The following is a 19,772-nucleotide window of genomic DNA, read 5'->3' as shown; positions in this document are numbered from 1 at the left end:
CCCTAGCCCTAACCCTAACCCTAACCCTAACCCTAACCCTAGCCCTAACCCTAACCCTAACCCTAACCCTAACCCTAGCCCCAGCCTTAAGGCAGTCTCATGAAACATTGTACCTTTTCACTAAAATATTCACCAAAAATACAAATTTCACCGGAATCCAATGGGAACTGCTGTGTCTCGTTCAGCCAGTATAGGACCACATTTGGGAGCGATTTCGAGTCAATCGGTCCAAAGACCTGGAAGCTATTGAAAAAATGGGCTGAGGTTTTCATGAAAAATGGCCACTTTTTTCTTTAAAATATTCACCAAAAATACAAATTTCAACGGAATCCAATGGGAACTGCTGTGTCTTGTTCAGCCAGTATAGGACCACATTTGGGAGCGATTTCGAGTCAATCGGTCCAAAGACCTGGAAGCTATTGAAAAAATGGGCTGAGGTTTTCATGAAAAATGGCCACTTTTTTCTTTAAAATATTCACCAAAAATACAAATTTCAACGGAATCCAATGGGAACTGCTCTCCCTCGTTCAGCCAGTAGAGGACCACATTCGTGCCGAATTTCGAGTCATTCGGTCAAAAGACGACCGTAACCCTAACCCTAACCCTAACCCTAGCCCTAACCCTAACCCTAACCCTAACCCTAACCCTAGCCCTAACCCTAACCCTAACCCTAACCCTAACCCTAGCCCCAGCCTTAAGGCAGTCTCATGAAACATTGTACCTTTTCACTAAAATATTCACCAAAAATACAAATTTCACCGGAATCCAATGGGAACTGCTGTGTCTCGTTCAGCCAGTATAGGACCACATTTGGGAGCGATTTCGAGTCAATCGGTCCAAAGACCTGGAAGCTATTGAAAAAATGGGCTGAGGTTTTCATGAAAAATGGCCACTTTTTTCTTTAAAATATTCACCAAAAATACAAATTTCAACGGAATCCAATGGGAACTGCTGTGTCTTGTTCAGCCAGTATAGGACCACATTTGGGAGCGATTTCGAGTCAATCGGTCCAAAGACCTGGAAGCTATTGAAAAAATGGGCTGAGGTTTTCATGAAAAATGGCCACTTTTTTCTTTAAAATATTCACCAAAAATACAAATTTCAACGGAATCCAATGGGAACTGCTCTCCCTCGTTCAGCCAGTAGAGGACCACATTCGTGCCGAATTTCGAGTCATTCGGTCAAAAGACGACCGTAACCCTAACCCTAACCCTAACCCTAGCCCTAACCCTAACCCTAACCCTAACCCTAACCCTAGCCCTAGCCCTAACCCTAACCCTAACCCTAACCCTAACCCTAGCCCCAGCCTTAAGGCAGTCTCATGAAACATTGTACCTTTTCACTAAAATATTCACCAAAAATACAAATTTCACCGGAATCCAATGGGAACTGCTGTGTCTCGTTCAGCCAGTATAGGACCACATTTGGGAGCGATTTCGAGTCAATCGGTCCAAAGACCTGGAAGCTATTGAAAAAATGGGCTGAGGTTTTCATGAAAAATGGCCACTTTTTTCTTTAAAATATTCACCAAAAATACAAATTTCAACGGAATCCAATGGGAACTGCTCTCCCTCGTTCAGCCAGTAGAGGACCACATTCGTGCCGAATTTCGAGTCATTCGGTCAAAAGACGACCGTAACCCTAACCCTAACCCTAACCCTAGCCCTAACCCTAACCCTAACCCTAACCCTAGCCCTAACCCTAACCCTAACCCTAACCCTAACCCTAGCCCCAGCCTTAAGGCAGTCTCATGAAACATTGTACCTTTTCACTAAAATATTCACCAAAAATACAAATTTCACCGGAATCCAATGGGAACTGCTGTGTCTCGTTCAGCCAGTATAGGACCACATTTGGGAGCGATTTCGAGTCAATCGGTCCAAAGACCTGGAAGCTATTGAAAAAATGGGCTGAGGTTTTCATGAAAAATGGCCACTTTTTTCTTTAAAATATTCACCAAAAATACAAATTTCAACGGAATCCAATGGGAACTGCTGTGTCTTGTTCAGCCAGTATAGGACCACATTTGGGAGCGATTTCGAGTCAATCGGTCCAAAGACCTGGAAGCTATTGAAAAAATGGGCTGAGGTTTTCATGAAAAATGGCCACTTTTTTCTTTAAAATATTCACCAAAAATACAAATTTCAACGGAATCCAATGGGAACTGCTCTCCCTCGTTCAGCCAGTAGAGGACCACATTCGTGCCGAATTTCGAGTCATTCGGTCAAAAGACGACCGTAACCCTAACCCTAACCCTAACCCTAGCCCTAACCCTAACCCTAACCCTAACCCTAACCCTAGCCCTAACCCTAACCCTAACCCTAACCCTAACCCTAGCCCCAGCCTTAAGGCAGTCTCATGAAACATTGTACCTTTTCACTAAAATATTCACCAAAAATACAAATTTCACCGGAATCCAATGGGAACTGCTGTGTCTCGTTCAGCCAGTATAGGACCACATTTGGGAGCGATTTCGAGTCAATGGGTCCAAAGACCTGGAAGCTATTGAAAAAATGGGCTGAGGTTTTCATGAAAAATGGCCACTTTTTTCTTTAAAATATTCACCAAAAATACAAATTTCACCGGAATCCAATGGGAACTGCTGTGTCTCGTTCAGCCAGTATAGGACCACATTTGGGAGCGATTTCGAGTCAATCGGTCCAAAGACCTGGAAGCTATTGAAAAAATGGGCTGAGGTTTTCATGAAAAATGGCCACTTTTTTCTTTAAAATATTCACCAAAAATACAAATTTCAACGGAATCCAATGGGAACTGCTCTCCCTCGTTCAGCCAGTAGAGGACCACATTCGTGCCGAATTTCGAGTCATTCGGTCAAAAGACGACCGTAACCCTAACCCTAACCCTAACCCTAGCCCTAACCCTAACCCTAACCCTAACCCTAACCCTAGCCCTAACCCTAACCCTAACCCTAACCCTAGCCACAGCCTTAAGGCAGTCTCATGAAACATTGTACCTTTTCACTAAAATATTCTCCAAAAATACAAATTTCACCGGAATCCAATGGGAACTGCTGTGTCTCGTTCAGCCAGTATAGGACCACATTTGGGAGCGATTTCGAGTCAATCGGTCCAAAGACCTGGAAGCTATTGAAAAAATGGGCTGAGGTTTTCATGAAAAATGGCCACTTTTTTCTTTAAAATATTCACCAAAAATACAAATTTCAACGGAATCCAATGGGAACTGCTCTCCCTCGTTCAGCCAGTAGAGGACCACATTCGTGCCGAATTTCGAGTCATTCGGTCAAAAGACGACCGTAACCCTAACCCTAACCCTAACCCTAGCCCTAACCCTAACCCTAACCCTAACCCTAACCCTAGCCCTAGCCCTAACCCTAACCCTAACCCTAACCCTAGCCACAGCCTTAAGGCAGTCTCATGAAACATTGTACCTTTTCACTAAAATATTCTCCAAAAATACAAATTTCACCGGAATCCAATGGGAACTGCTGTGTCTCGTTCAGCCAGTATAGGACCACATTTGGGAGCGATTTCGAGTCAATCGGTCCAAAGACCTGGAAGCTATTGAAAAAATGGGCTGAGGTTTTCATGAAAAATGGCCACTTTTTTCTTTAAAATATTCACCAAAAATACAAATTTCACCGGAATCCAATGGGAACTGCTGTGTCTTGTTCAGCCAGTATAGGACCACATTTGGGAGCGATTTCGAGTCAATCGGTCCAAAGACCTGGAAGCTATTGAAAAAATGGGCTGAGGTTTTCATGAAAAATGGCCACTTTTTTCTTTAAAATATTCACCAAAAATACAAATTTCAACGGAATCCAATGGGAACTGCTCTCCCTCGTTCAGCCAGTAGAGGACCACATTCGTGCCGAATTTCGAGTCATTCGGTCAAAAGACGACCGTAACCCTAACCCTAACCCTAACCCTAGCCCTAACCCTAACCCTAACCCTAACCCTAACCCTAGCCCTAACCCTAACCCTAACCCTAACCCTAACCCTAGCCCCAGCCTTAAGGCAGTCTCATGAAACATTGTACCTTTTCACTAAAATATTCACCAAAAATACAAATTTCACCGGAATCCAATGGGAACTGCTGTGTCTCGTTCAGCCAGTATAGGACCACATTTGGGAGCGATTTCGAGTCAATCGGTCCAAAGACCTGGAAGCTATTGAAAAAATGGGCTGAGGTTTTCATGAAAAATGGCCACTTTTTTCTTTAAAATATTCACCAAAAATACAAATTTCACCGGAATCCAATGGGAACTGCTCTCCCTCGTTCAGCCAGTAGAGGACCACATTCGTGCCGAATTTCGAGTCATTCGGTCAAAAGACGACCGTAACCCTAACCCTAACCCTAACCCTAGCCCTAACCCTAACCCTAACCCTAACCCTAACCCTAGCCCTAACCCTAACCCTAACCCTAACCCTAACCCTAGCCCCAGCCTTAAGGCAGTCTCATGAAACATTGTACCTTTTCACTAAAATATTCACCAAAAATACAAATTTCACCGGAATCCAATGGGAACTGCTGTGTCTCGTTCAGCCAGTATAGGACCACATTTGGGAGCGATTTCGAGTCAATCGGTCCAAAGACCTGGAAGCTATTGAAAAAATGGGCTGAGGTTTTCATGAAAAATGGCCACTTTTTTCTTTAAAATATTCACCAAAAATACAAATTTCACCGGAATCCAATGGGAACTGCTGTGTCTTGTTCAGCCAGTATAGGACCACATTTGGGAGCGATTTCGAGTCAATCGGTCCAAAGACCTGGAAGCTATTGAAAAAATGGGCTGAGGTTTTCATGAAAAATGGCCACTTTTTTCTTTAAAATATTCACCAAAAATACAAATTTCAACGGAATCCAATGGGAACTGCTCTCCCTCGTTCAGCCAGTAGAGGACCACATTCGTGCCGAATTTCGAGTCATTCGGTCAAAAGACGACCGTAACCCTAACCCTAACCCTAACCCTAGCCCTAACCCTAACCCTAACCCTAACCCTAACCCTAGCCCTAACCCTAACCCTAACCCTAACCCTAACCCTAGCCCCAGCCTTAAGGCAGTCTCATGAAACATTGTACCTTTTCACTAAAATATTCACCAAAAATACAAATTTCACCGGAATCCAATGGGAACTGCTGTGTCTCGTTCAGCCAGTATAGGACCACATTTGGGAGCGATTTCGAGTCAATCGGTCCAAAGACCTGGAAGCTATTGAAAAAATGGGCTGAGGTTTTCATGAAAAATGGCCACTTTTTTCTTTAAAATATTCACCAAAAATACAAATTTCACCGGAATCCAATGGGAACTGCTGTGTCTCGTTCAGCCAGTATAGGACCACATTTGGGAGCGATTTCGAGTCAATCGGTCCAAAGACCTGGAAGCTATTGAAAAAATGGGCTGAGGTTTTCATGAAAAATGGCCACTTTTTTCTTTAAAATATTCACCAAAAATACAAATTTCAACGGAATCCAATGGGAACTGCTCTCCCTCGTTCAGCCAGTAGAGGACCACATTCGTGCCGAATTTCGAGTCATTCGGTCAAAAGACGACCGTAACCCTAACCCTAACCCTAACCCTAGCCCTAACCCTAACCCTAACCCTAACCCTAACCCTAGCCCTAACCCTAACCCTAACCCTAACCCTAACCCTAGCCCCAGCCTTAAGGCAGTCTCATGAAACATTGTACCTTTTCACTAAAATATTCACCAAAAATACAAATTTCACCGGAATCCAATGGGAACTGCTGTGTCTCGTTCAGCCAGTATAGGACCACATTTGGGAGCGATTTCGAGTCAATCGGTCCAAAGACCTGGAAGCTATTGAAAAAATGGGCTGAGGTTTTCATGAAAAATGGCCACTTTTTTCTTTAAAATATTCACCAAAAATACAAATTTCAACGGAATCCAATGGGAACTGCTCTCCCTCGTTCAGCCAGTAGAGGACCACATTCGTGCCGAATTTCGAGTCATTCGGTCAAAAGACGACCGTAACCCTAACCCTAACCCTAACCCTAGCCCTAACCCTAACCCTAACCCTAACCCTAACCCTAGCCCTAACCCTAACCCTAACCCTAACCCTAACCCTAGCCCCAGCCTTAAGGCAGTCTCATGAAACATTGTACCTTTTCACTAAAATATTCACCAAAAATACAAATTTCACCGGAATCCAATGGGAACTGCTGTGTCTCGTTCAGCCAGTATAGGACCACATTTGGGAGCGATTTCGAGTCAATCGGTCCAAAGACCTGGAAGCTATTGAAAAAATGGGCTGAGGTTTTCATGAAAAATGGCCACTTTTTTCTTTAAAATATTCACCAAAAATACAAATTTCACCGGAATCCAATGGGAACTGCTGTGTCTCGTTCAGCCAGTATAGGACCACATTTGGGAGCGATTTCGAGTCAATCGGTCCAAAGACCTGGAAGCTATTGAAAAAATGGGCTGAGGTTTTCATGAAAAATGGCCACTTTTTTCTTTAAAATATTCACCAAAAATACAAATTTCAACGGAATCCAATGGGAACTGCTCTCCCTCGTTCAGCCAGTAGAGGACCACATTCGTGCCGAATTTCGAGTCATTCGGTCAAAAGACGACCGTAACCCTAACCCTAACCCTAGCCCTAACCCTAACCCTAACCCTAACCCTAACCCTAACCCTAGCCCCAGCCTTAAGGCAGTCTCATGAAACATTGTACCTTTTCACTAAAATATTCACCAAAAATACAAATTTCACCGGAATCCAATGGGAACTGCTGTGTCTCGTTCAGCCAGTATAGGACCACATTTGGGAGCGATTTCGAGTCAATCGGTCCAAAGACCTGGAAGCTATTGAAAAAATGGGCTGAGGTTTTCATGAAAAATGGCCACTTTTTTCTTTAAAATATTCACCAAAAATACAAATTTCAACGGAATCCAATGGGAACTGCTGTGTCTTGTTCAGCCAGTATAGGACCACATTTGGGAGCGATTTCGAGTCAATCGGTCCAAAGACCTGGAAGCTATTGAAAAAATGGGCTGAGGTTTTCATGAAAAATGGCCACTTTTTTCTTTAAAATATTCACCAAAAATACAAATTTCAACGGAATCCAATGGGAACTGCTCTCCCTCGTTCAGCCAGTAGAGGACCACATTCGTGCCGAATTTCGAATCATTCGGTCAAAAGACGACCGTAACCCTAACCCTAACCCTAACCCTAGCCCTAACCCTAACCCTAACCCTAACCCTAACCCTAGCCCTAACCCTAACCCTAACCCTAACCCTAGCCCCAGCCTTAAGGCAGTCTCATGAAACATTGTACCTTTTCACTAAAATATTCACCAAAAATACAAATTTCACCGGAATCCAATGGGAACTGCTGTGTCTCGTTCAGCCAGTATAGGACCACATTTGGGAGCGATTTCGAGTCAATCGGTCCAAAGACCTGGAAGCTATTGAAAAAATGGGCTGAGGTTTTCATGAAAAATGGCCACTTTTTTCTTTAAAATATTCACCAAAAATACAAATTTCAACGGAATCCAATGGGAACTGCTCTCCCTCGTTCAGCCAGTAGAGGACCACATTCGTGCCGAATTTCGAGTCATTCGGTCAAAAGACGACCGTAACCCTAACCCTAACCCTAACCCTAGCCCTAACCCTAACCCTAACCCTAACCCTAACCCTAGCCCTAACCCTAACCCTAACCCTAACCCTAACCCTAGCCCCAGCCTTAAGGCAGTCTCATGAAACATTGTACCTTTTCACTAAAATATTCACCAAAAATACAAATTTCAACGGAATCCAATGGGAACTGCTGTGTCTCGTTCAGCCAGTATAGGACCACATTTGGGAGCGATTTCGAGTCAATCGGTCCAAAGACCTGGAAGCTATTGAAAAAATGGGCTGAGGTTTTCATGAAAAATGGCCACTTTTTTCTTTAAAATATTCACCAAAAATACAAATTTCACCGGAATCCAATGGGAACTGCTGTGTCTCGTTCAGCCAGTATAGGACCACATTTGGGAGCGATTTCGAGTCAATCGGTCCAAAGACCTGGAAGCTATTGAAAAAATGGGCTGAGGTTTTCATGAAAAATGGCCACTTTTTTCTTTAAAATATTCACCAAAAATACAAATTTCAACGGAATCCAATGGGAACTGCTGTGTCTTGTTCAGCCAGTATAGGACCACATTTGGGAGCGATTTCTAGTCAATCGGTCCAAAGACCTGGAAGCTATTGAAAAAATGGGCTGAGGTTTTCATGAAAAATGGCCACTTTTTTCTTTAAAATATTCACCAAAAATACAAATTTCACCGGAATCCAATGGGAACTGCTGTGTCTCGTTCAGCCAGTAGAGGACCACATTCGTGCCGAATTTCGAGTCATTCGGTCAAAAGACGACCGTAACCCTAACCCTAACCCTAACCCTAGCCCTAGCCCTAACCCTAACCCTAACCCTAACCCTAACCCTAGCCCTAACCCTAACCCTAACCCTAACCCTAGCCCCAGCCTTAAGGCAGTCTCATGAAACATTGTACCTTTTCACTAAAATATTCTCCAAAAATACAAATTTCACCGGAATCCAATGGGAACTGCTGTGTCTCGTTCAGCCAGTATAGGACCACATTTGGGAGCGATTTCGAGTCAATCGGTCCAAAGACCTGGAAGCTATTGAAAAAATGGGCTGAGGTTTTCATGAAAAATGGCCACTTTTTTCTTTAAAATATTCACCAAAAATACAAATTTCAACGGAATCCAATGGGAACTGCTCTCCCTCGTTCAGCCAGTAGAGGACCACATTCGTGCCGAATTTCGAGTCATTCGGTCAAAAGACGACCGTAACCCTAACCCTAACCCTAACCCTAGCCCTAACCCTAACCCTAACCCTAACCCTAGCCCTAACCCTAACCCTAACCCTAACCCTAACCCTAGCCCCAGCCTTAAGGCAGTCTCATGAAACATTGTACCTTTTCACTAAAATATTCACCAAAAATACAAATTTCACCAGAATCCAATGGGAACTGCTGTGTCTCGTTCAGCCAGTATAGGACCACATTTGGGAGCGATTTCGAGTCAATCGGTCCAAAGACCTGGAAGCTATTGAAAAAATGGGCTGAGGTTTTCATGAAAAATGGCCACTTTTTTCTTTAAAATATTCACCAAAAATACAAATTTCAACGGAATCCAATGGGAACTGCTCTCCCTCGTTCAGCCAGTAGAGGACCACATTCGTGCGGAATTTCGAGTCATTCGGTCAAAAGACGACCGTAACCCTAACCCTAACCCTAACCCTAGCCCTAACCCTAACCCTAACCCTAACCCTAACCCTAGCCCTAACCCTAACCCTAACCCTAACCCTAACCCTAGCCCCAGCCTTAAGGCAGTCTCATGAAACATTGTACCTTTTCACTAAAATATTCACCAAAAATACAAATTTCACCGGAATCCAATGGGAACTGCTGTGTCTCGTTCAGCCAGTATAGGACCACATTTGGGAGCGATTTCGAGTCAATGGGTCCAAAGACCTGGAAGCTATTGAAAAAATGGGCTGAGGTTTTCATGAAAAATGGCCACTTTTTTCTTTAAAATATTCACCAAAAATACAAATTTCACCGGAATCCAATGGGAACTGCTGTGTCTCGTTCAGCCAGTATAGGACCACATTTGGGAGCGATTTCGAGTCAATCGGTCCAAAGACCTGGAAGCTATTGAAAAAATGGGCTGAGGTTTTCATGAAAAATGGCCACTTTTTTCTTTAAAATATTCACCAAAAATACAAATTTCAACGGAATCCAATGGGAACTGCTCTCCCTCGTTCAGCCAGTAGAGGACCACATTCGTGCCGAATTTCGAGTCATTCGGTCAAAAGACGACCGTAACCCTAACCCTAACCCTAACCCTAGCCCTAACCCTAACCCTAACCCTAACCCTAACCCTAGCCCTAACCCTAACCCTAACCCTAACCCTAGCCACAGCCTTAAGGCAGTCTCATGAAACATTGTACCTTTTCACTAAAATATTCTCCAAAAATACAAATTTCACCGGAATCCAATGGGAACTGCTGTGTCTCGTTCAGCCAGTATAGGACCACATTTGGGAGCGATTTCGAGTCAATCGGTCCAAAGACCTGGAAGCTATTGAAAAAATGGGCTGAGGTTTTCATGAAAAATGGCCACTTTTTTCTTTAAAATATTCACCAAAAATACAAATTTCAACGGAATCCAATGGGAACTGCTGTGTCTTGTTCAGCCAGTATAGGACCACATTTGGGAGCGATTTCGAGTCAATCGGTCCAAAGACCTGGAAGCTATTGAAAAAATGGGCTGAGGTTTTCATGAAAAATGGCCACTTTTTTCTTTAAAATATTCACCAAAAATACAAATTTCAACGGAATCCAATGGGAACTGCTCTCCCTCGTTCAGCCAGTAGAGGACCACATTCGTGCCGAATTTCGAGTCATTCGGTCAAAAGACGACCGTAACCCTAACCCTAACCCTAACCCTAGCCCTAACCCTAACCCTAACCCTAACCCTAACCCTAGCCCTAACCCTAACCCTAACCCTAACCCTAACCCTAGCCCCAGCCTTAAGGCAGTCTCATGAAACATTGTACCTTTTCACTAAAATATTCACCAAAAATACAAATTTCACCGGAATCCAATGGGAACTGCTGTGTCTCGTTCAGCCAGTATAGGACCACATTTGGGAGCGATTTCGAGTCAATCGGTCCAAAGACCTGGAAGCTATTGAAAAAATGGGCTGAGGTTTTCATGAAAAATGGCCACTTTTTTCTTTAAAATATTCACCAAAAATACAAATTTCAACGGAATCCAATGGGAACTGCTCTCCCTCGTTCAGCCAGTAGAGGACCACATTCGTGCCGAATTTCGAGTCATTCGGTCAAAAGACGACCGTAACCCTAACCCTAACCCTAACCCTAGCCCTAACCCTAACCCTAACCCTAACCCTAACCCTAGCCCTAACCCTAACCCTAACCCTAACCCTAACCCTAGCCCCAGCCTTAAGGCAGTCTCATGAAACATTGTACCTTTTCACTAAAATATTCACCAAAAATACAAATTTCACCGGAATCCAATGGGAACTGCTGTGTCTCGTTCAGCCAGTATAGGACCACATTTGGGAGCGATTTCGAGTCAATCGGTCCAAAGACCTGGAAGCTATTGAAAAAATGGGCTGAGGTTTTCATGAAAAATGGCCACTTTTTTCTTTAAAATATTCACCAAAAATACAAATTTCACCGGAATCCAATGGGAACTGCTGTGTCTCGTTCAGCCAGTATAGGACCACATTTGGGAGCGATTTCGAGTCAATCGGTCCAAAGACCTGGAAGCTATTGAAAAAATAGGCTGAGGTTTTCATGAAAAATGGCCACTTTTTTCTTTAAAATATTCACCAAAAATACAAATTTCAACGGAATCCAATGGGAACTGCTCTCCCTCGTTCAGCCAGTAGAGGACCACATTCGTGCCGAATTTCGAGTCATTCGGTCAAAAGACGACCGTAACCCTAACCCTAACCCTAGCCCTAACCCTAACCCTAACCCTAACCCTAACCCTAACCCTAGCCCCAGCCTTAAGGCAGTCTCATGAAACATTGTACCTTTTCACTAAAATATTCACCAAAAATACAAATTTCACCGGAATCCAATGGGAACTGCTGTGTCTCGTTCAGCCAGTATAGGACCACATTTGGGAGCGATTTCGAGTCAATCGGTCCAAAGACCTGGAAGCTATTGAAAAAATGGGCTGAGGTTTTCATGAAAAATGGCCACTTTTTTCTTTAAAATATTCACCAAAAATACAAATTTCAACGGAATCCAATGGGAACTGCTGTGTCTTGTTCAGCCAGTATAGGACCACATTTGGGAGCGATTTCGAGTCAATCGGTCCAAAGACCTGGAAGCTATTGAAAAAATGGGCTGAGGTTTTCATGAAAAATGGCCACTTTTTTCTTTAAAATATTCACCAAAAATACAAATTTCAACGGAATCCAATGGGAACTGCTCTCCCTCGTTCAGCCAGTAGAGGACCACATTCGTGCCGAATTTCGAGTCATTCGGTCAAAAGACGACCGTAACCCTAACCCTAACCCTAACCCTAGCCCTAACCCTAACCCTAACCCTAACCCTAACCCTAGCCCTAACCCTAACCCTAACCCTAACCCTAGCCCCAGCCTTAAGGCAGTCTCATGAAACATTGTACCTTTTCACTAAAATATTCACCAAAAATACAAATTTCACCGGAATCCAATGGGAACTGCTGTGTCTCGTTCAGCCAGTATAGGACCACATTTGGGAGCGATTTCGAGTCAATCGGTCCAAAGACCTGGAAGCTATTGAAAAAATGGGCTGAGGTTTTCATGAAAAATGGCCACTTTTTTCTTTAAAATATTCACCAAAAATACAAATTTCAACGGAATCCAATGGGAACTGCTCTCCCTCGTTCAGCCAGTAGAGGACCACATTCGTGCCGAATTTCGAGTCATTCGGTCAAAAGACGACCGTAACCCTAACCCTAACCCTAACCCTAGCCCTAACCCTAACCCTAACCCTAACCCTAACCCTAGCCCTAACCCTAACCCTAACCCTAACCCTAACCCTAGCCCCAGCCTTAAGGCAGTCTCATGAAACATTGTACCTTTTCACTAAAATATTCACCAAAAATACAAATTTCACCGGAATCCAATGGGAACTGCTGTGTCTCGTTCAGCCAGTATAGGACCACATTTGGGAGCGATTTCGAGTCAATCGGTCCAAAGACCTGGAAGCTATTGAAAAAATGGGCTGAGGTTTTCATGAAAAATGGCCACTTTTTTCTTTAAAATATTCACCAAAAATACAAATTTCACCGGAATCCAATGGGAACTGCTGTGTCTCGTTCAGCCAGTATAGGACCACATTTGGGAGCGATTTCGAGTCAATCGGTCCAAAGACCTGGAAGCTATTGAAAAAATGGGCTGAGGTTTTCATGAAAAATGGCCACTTTTTTCTTTAAAATATTCACCAAAAATACAAATTTCAACGGAATCCAATGGGAACTGCTGTGTCTTGTTCAGCCAGTATAGGACCACATTTGGGAGCGATTTCTAGTCAATCGGTCCAAAGACCTGGAAGCTATTGAAAAAATGGGCTGAGGTTTTCATGAAAAATGGCCACTTTTTTCTTTAAAATATTCACCAAAAATACAAATTTCAACGGAATCCAATGGGAACTGCTCTCCCTCGTTCAGCCAGTAGAGGACCACATTCGTGCCGAATTTCGAGTCATTCGGTCAAAAGACGACCGTAACCCTAACCCTAACCCTAACCCTAGCCCTAGCCCTAACCCTAACCCTAACCCTAACCCTAACCCTAGCCCTAACCCTAACCCTAACCCTAACCCTAGCCCCAGCCTTAAGGCAGTCTCATGAAACATTGTACCTTTTCACTAAAATATTCTCCAAAAATACAAATTTCACCGGAATCCAATGGGAACTGCTGTGTCTCGTTCAGCCAGTATAGGACCACATTTGGGAGCGATTTCGAGTCAATCGGTCCAAAGACCTGGAAGCTATTGAAAAAATGGGCTGAGGTTTTCATGAAAAATGGCCACTTTTTTCTTTAAAATATTCACCAAAAATACAAATTTCAACGGAATCCAATGGGAACTGCTGTGTCTTGTTCAGCCAGTATAGGACCACATTTGGGAGCGATTTCGAGTCAATCGGTCCAAAGACCTGGAAGCTATTGAAAAAATGGGCTGAGGTTTTCATGAAAAATGGCCACTTTTTTCTTGAAAATATTCACCAAAAATACAAATTTCAACGGAATCCAATGGGAACTGCTCTCCCTCGTTCAGCCAGTAGAGGACCACATTCGTGCCGAATTTCGAGTCATTCGGTCAAAAGACGACCGTAACCCTAACCCTAACCCTAACCCTAGCCCTAACCCTAACCCTAACCCTAACCCTAACCCTAGCCCTAACCCTAACCCTAACCCTAACCCTAACCCTAGCCCCAGCCTTAAGGCAGTCTCATGAAACATTGTACCTTTTCACTAAAATATTCACCAAAAATACAAATTTCACCAGAATCCAATGGGAACTGCTGTGTCTCGTTCAGCCAGTATAGGACCACATTTGGGAGCGATTTCGAGTCAATCGGTCCAAAGACCTGGAAGCTATTGAAAAAATGGGCTGAGGTTTTCATGAAAAATGGCCACTTTTTTCTTTAAAATATTCACCAAAAATACAAATTTCAACGGAATCCAATGGGAACTGCTCTCCCTCGTTCAGCCAGTAGAGGACCACATTCGTGCCGAATTTCGAGTCATTCGGTCAAAAGACGACCGTAACCCTAACCCTAACCCTAACCCTAGCCCTAACCCTAACCCTAACCCTAACCCTAACCCTAGCCCTAACCCTAACCCTAACCCTAACCCTAACCCTAGCCCCAGCCTTAAGGCAGTCTCATGAAACATTGTACCTTTTCACTAAAATATTCACCAAAAATACAAATTTCACCGGAATCCAATGGGAACTGCTGTGTCTCGTTCAGCCAGTATAGGACCACATTTGGGAGCGATTTCGAGTCAATGGGTCCAAAGACCTGGAAGCTATTGAAAAAATGGGCTGAGGTTTTCATGAAAAATGGCCACTTTTTTCTTTAAAATTTTCACCAAAAATACAAATTTCACCGGAATCCAATGGGAACTGCTGTGTCTCGTTCAGCCAGTATAGGACCACATTTGGGAGCGATTTCGAGTCAATCGGTCCAAAGACCTGGAAGCTATTGAAAAAATGGGCTGAGGTTTTCATGAAAAATGGCCACTTTTTTCTTTAAAATATTCACCAAAAATACAAATTTCAACGGAATCCAATGGGAACTGCTCTCCCTCGTTCAGCCAGTAGAGGACCACATTCGTGCCGAATTTCGAGTCATTCGGTCAAAAGACGACCGTAACCCTAACCCTAACCCTAACCCTAACCCTAACCCTAACCCTAACCCTAGCCCCAGCCTTAAGGCAGTCTCATGAAACATTGTACCTTTTCACTAAAATATTCACCAAAAATACAAATTTCACCGGAATCCAATGGGAACTGCTGTGTCTCGTTCAGCCAGTATAGGACCACATTTGGGAGCGATTTCGAGTCAATCGGTCCAAAGACCTGGAAGCTATTGAAAAAATGGGCTGAGGTTTTCATGAAAAATGGCCACTTTTTTCTTTAAAATATTCACCAAAAATACAAATTTCAACGGAATCCAATGGGAACTGCTGTGTCTTGTTCAGCCAGTATAGGACCACATTTGGGAGCGATTTCGAGTCAATCGGTCCAAAGACCTGGAAGCTATTGAAAAAATGGGCTGAGGTTTTCATGAAAAATGGCCACTTTTTTCTTTAAAATATTCACCAAAAATACAAATTTCAACGGAATCCAATGGGAACTGCTCTCCCTCGTTCAGCCAGTAGAGGACCACATTCGTGCCGAATTTCGAGTCATTCGGTCAAAAGACGACCGTAACCCTAACCCTAACCCTAACCCTAGCCCTAACCCTAACCCTAACCCTAACCCTAACCCTAACCCTAGCCCCAGCCTTAAGGCAGTCTCATGAAACATTGTACCTTTTCACTAAAATATTCACCAAAAATACAAATTTCACCGGAATCCAATGGGAACTGCTGTGTCTCGTTCAGCCAGTATAGGACCACATTTGGGAGCGATTTCGAGTCAATCGGTCCAAAGACCTGGAAGCTATTGAAAAAATGGGCTGAGGTTTTCATGAAAAATGGCCACTTTTTTCTTTAAAATATTCACCAAAAATACAAATTTCAACGGAATCCAATGGGAACTGCTGTGTCTTGTTCAGCCAGTATAGGACCACATTTGGGAGCGATTTCGAGTCAATCGGTCCAAAGACCTGGAAGCTATTGAAAAAATGGGCTGAGGTTTTCATGAAAAATGGCCACTTTTTTCTTTAAAATATTCACCAAAAATACAAATTTCAACGGAATCCAATGGGAACTGCTCTCCCTCGTTCAGCCAGTAGAGGACCACATTCGTGCCGAATTTCGAGTCATTCGGTCAAAAGACGACCGTAACCCTAACCCTAACCCTAACCCTAGCCCTAACCCTAACCCTAACCCTAACCCTAACCCTAACCCTAGCCCTAACCCTAACCCTAACCCTAACCCTAACCCTAGCCCCAGCCTTAAGGCAGTCTCATGAAACATTGTACCTTTTCACTAAAATATTCACCAAAAATACAAATTTCACCGGAATCCAATGGGAACTGCTGTGTCTCGTTCAGCCAGTATAGGACCACATTTGGGAGCGATTTCGAGTCAATCGGTCCAAAGACCTGGAAGCTATTGAAAAAATGGGCTGAGGTTTTCATGAAAAATGGCCACTTTTTTCTTTAAAATATTCACCAAAAATACAAATTTCAACGGAATCCAATGGGAACTGCTGTGTCTTGTTCAGCCAGTATAGGACCACATTTGGGAGCGATTTCGAGTCAATCGGTCCAAAGACCTGGAAGCTATTGAAAAAATGGGCTGAGGTTTTCATGAAAAATGGCCACTTTTTTCTTTAAAATATTCACCAAAAATACAAATTTCAACGGAATCCAATGGGAACTGCTGTGTCTTGTTCAGCCAGTATAGGACCACATTTGGGAGCGATTTCGAGTCAATCGGTCCAAAGACATGGAAGCTATTGAAAAAATGGGCTGAGGTTTTCATGAAAAATGGCCACTTTTTTCTTTAAAATATTCACCAAAAATACAAATTTCAACGGAATCCAATGGGAACTGCTCTCCCTCGTTCAGCCAGTAGAGGACCACATTCGTGCCGAATTTCGAGTCATTCGGTCAAAAGACGACCGTAACCCTAACCCTAACCCTAACCCTAGCCCTAACCCTAACCCTAACCCTAACCCTAACCCTAGCCCTAACCCTAACCCTAACCCTAACCCTAACCCTAGCCCCAGCCTTAAGGCAGTCTCATGAAACATTGTACCTTTTCACTAAAATATTCACCAAAAATACAAATTTCACCGGAATCCAATGGGAACTGCTGTGTCTCGTTCAGCCAGTATAGGACCACATTTGGGAGCGATTTCGAGTCAATCGGTCCAAAGACCTGGAAGCTATTGAAAAAATGGGCTGAGGTTTTCATGAAAAATGGCCACTTTTTTCTTTAAAATATTCACCAAAAATACAAATTTCAACGGAATCCAATGGGAACTGCTGTGTCTTGTTCAGCCAGTATAGGACCACATTTGGGAGCGATTTCGAGTCAATCGGTCCAAAGACCTGGAAGCTATTGAAAAAATGGGCTGAGGTTTTCATGAAAAATGGCCACTTTTTTCTTTAAAATATTCACCAAAAATACAAATTTCAACGGAATCCAATGGGAACTGCTCTCCCTCGTTCAGCCAGTAGAGGACCACATTCGTGCCGAATTTCGAGTCATTCGGTCAAAAGACGACCGTAACCCTAACCCTAACCCTAACCCTAGCCCTAACCCTAACCCTAACCCTAACCCTAACCCTAGCCCTAACCCTAACCCTAACCCTAACCCTAGCCCCAGCCTTAAGGCAGTCTCATGAAACATTGTACCTTTTCACTAAAATATTCACCAAAAATACAAATTTCACCGGAATCCAATGGGAACTGCTGTGTCTCGTTCAGCCAGTATAGGACCACATTTGGGAGCGATTTCGAGTCAATCGGTCCAAAGACCTGGAAGCTATTGAAAAAATGGGCTGAGGTTTTCATGAAAAATGGCCACTTTTTTCTTTAAAATATTCACCAAAAATACAAATTTCAACGGAATCCAATGGGAACTGCTGTGTCTTGTTCAGCCAGTATAGGACCACATTTGGGAGCGATTTCGAGTCAATCGGTCCAAAGACCTGGAAGCTATTGAAAAAATGGGCTGAGGTTTTCATGAAAAATGGCCACTTTTTTCTTTAAAATATTCACCAAAAATACAAATTTCAACGGAATCCAATGGGAACTGCTCTCCCTCGTTCAGCCAGTAGAGGACCACATTCGTGCCGAATTTCGAGTCATTCGGTCAAAAGACGACCGTAACCCTAACCCTAACCCTAACCCTAGCCCTAACCCTAACCCTAACCCTAACCCTAGCCCTAACCCTAACCCTAACCCTAACCCTAACCCTAGCCCCAGCCTTAAGGCAGTCTCATGAAACATTGTACCTTTTCACTAAAATATTCACCAAAAATACAAATTTCACCGGAATCCAATGGGAACTGCTGTGTCTCGTTCAGCCAGTATAGGACCACATTTGGGAGCGATTTCGAGTCAATCGGTCCAAAGACCTGGAAGCTATTGAAAAAATGGGCTGAGGTTTTCATGAAAAATGGCCACTTTTTTCTTTAAAATATTCACCAAAAATACAAATTTCAACGGAATCCAATGGGAACTGCTGTGTCTTGTTCAGCCAGTATAGGACCACATTTGGGAGCGATTTCGAGTCAATCGGTCCAAAGACCTGGAAGCTATTGAAAAAATGGGCTGAGGTTTTCATGAAAAATGGCCACTTTTTTCTTTAAAATATTCACCAAAAATACAAATTTCAACGGAATCCAATGGGAACTGCTCTCCCTCGTTCAGCCAGTAGAGGACCACATTCGTGCCGAATTTCGAGTCATTCGGTCAAAAGACGACCGTAACCCTAACCCTAACCCTAACCCTAGCCCTAACCCTAACCCTAACCCTAACCCTAACCCTAGCCCTAACCCTAACCCTAACCCTAACCCTAGCCCCAGCCTTAAGGCAGTCTCATGAAACATTGTACCTTTTCACTAAAATATTCTCCAAAAATACAAATTTCACCGGAATCCAATGGGAACTGCTGTGTCTCGTTCAGCCAGTATAGGACCACATTTGGGAGCGATTTCGAGTCAATCGGTCCAAAGACCTGGAAGCTATTGAAAAAATGGGCTGAGGTTTTCATGAAAAATGGCCACTTTTTTCTTTAAAATATTCACCAAAAATACAAATTTCAACGGAATCCAATGGGAACTGCTGTGTCTTGTTCAGCCAGTATAGGACCACATTTGGGAGCGATTTCGAGTCAATCGGTCCAAAGACCTGGAAGCTATTGAAAAAATGGGCTGAGGTTTTCATGAAAAATGGCCACTTTTTTCTTTAAAATATTCACCAAAAATACAAATTTCAACGGAATCCAATGGGAACTGCTCTCCCTCGTTCAGCCAGTAGAGGACCACATTCGTGCCGAATTTCGAGTCATTCGGTCAAAAGACGACCGTAACCCTAACCCTAACCCTAACCCTAGCCCTAACCCTAACCCTAACCCTAACCCTAACCCTAGCCCTAACCCTAACCCTAACCCTAACCCTAGCCCCAGCCTTAAGGCAGTCTCATGAAACATTGTACCTTTTCACTAAAATATTCACCAAAAATACAAATTTCACCGGAATCCAATGGGAACTGCTGTGTCTCGTTCAGCCAGTATAGGACCACATTTGGGAGCGATTTCGAGTCAATCGGTCCAAAGACCTGGAAGCTATTGAAAAAATGGGCTGAGGTTTTCATGAAAAATGGCCACTTTTTTCTTTAAAATATTCACCAAAAATACAAATTTCAACGGAATCCAATGGGAACTGCTGTGTCTTGTTCAGCCAGTATAGGACCACATTTGGGAGCGATTTCGAGTCAATCGGTCCAAAGACCTGGAAGCTATTGAAAAAATGGGCTGAGGTTTTCATGAAAAATGGCCACTTTTTTCTTTAAAATATTCACCAAAAATACAAATTTCAACGGAATCCAATG

The sequence above is a fragment of the Pagrus major genome, chromosome 3 (assembly GCF_040436345.1).
Source record: "Pagrus major chromosome 3, Pma_NU_1.0".
In the NCBI taxonomy this organism is placed as follows: Eukaryota; Metazoa; Chordata; class Actinopteri; order Spariformes; family Sparidae; genus Pagrus; species Pagrus major.
Note: the sequence above shows the minus strand (reverse complement) of the source record.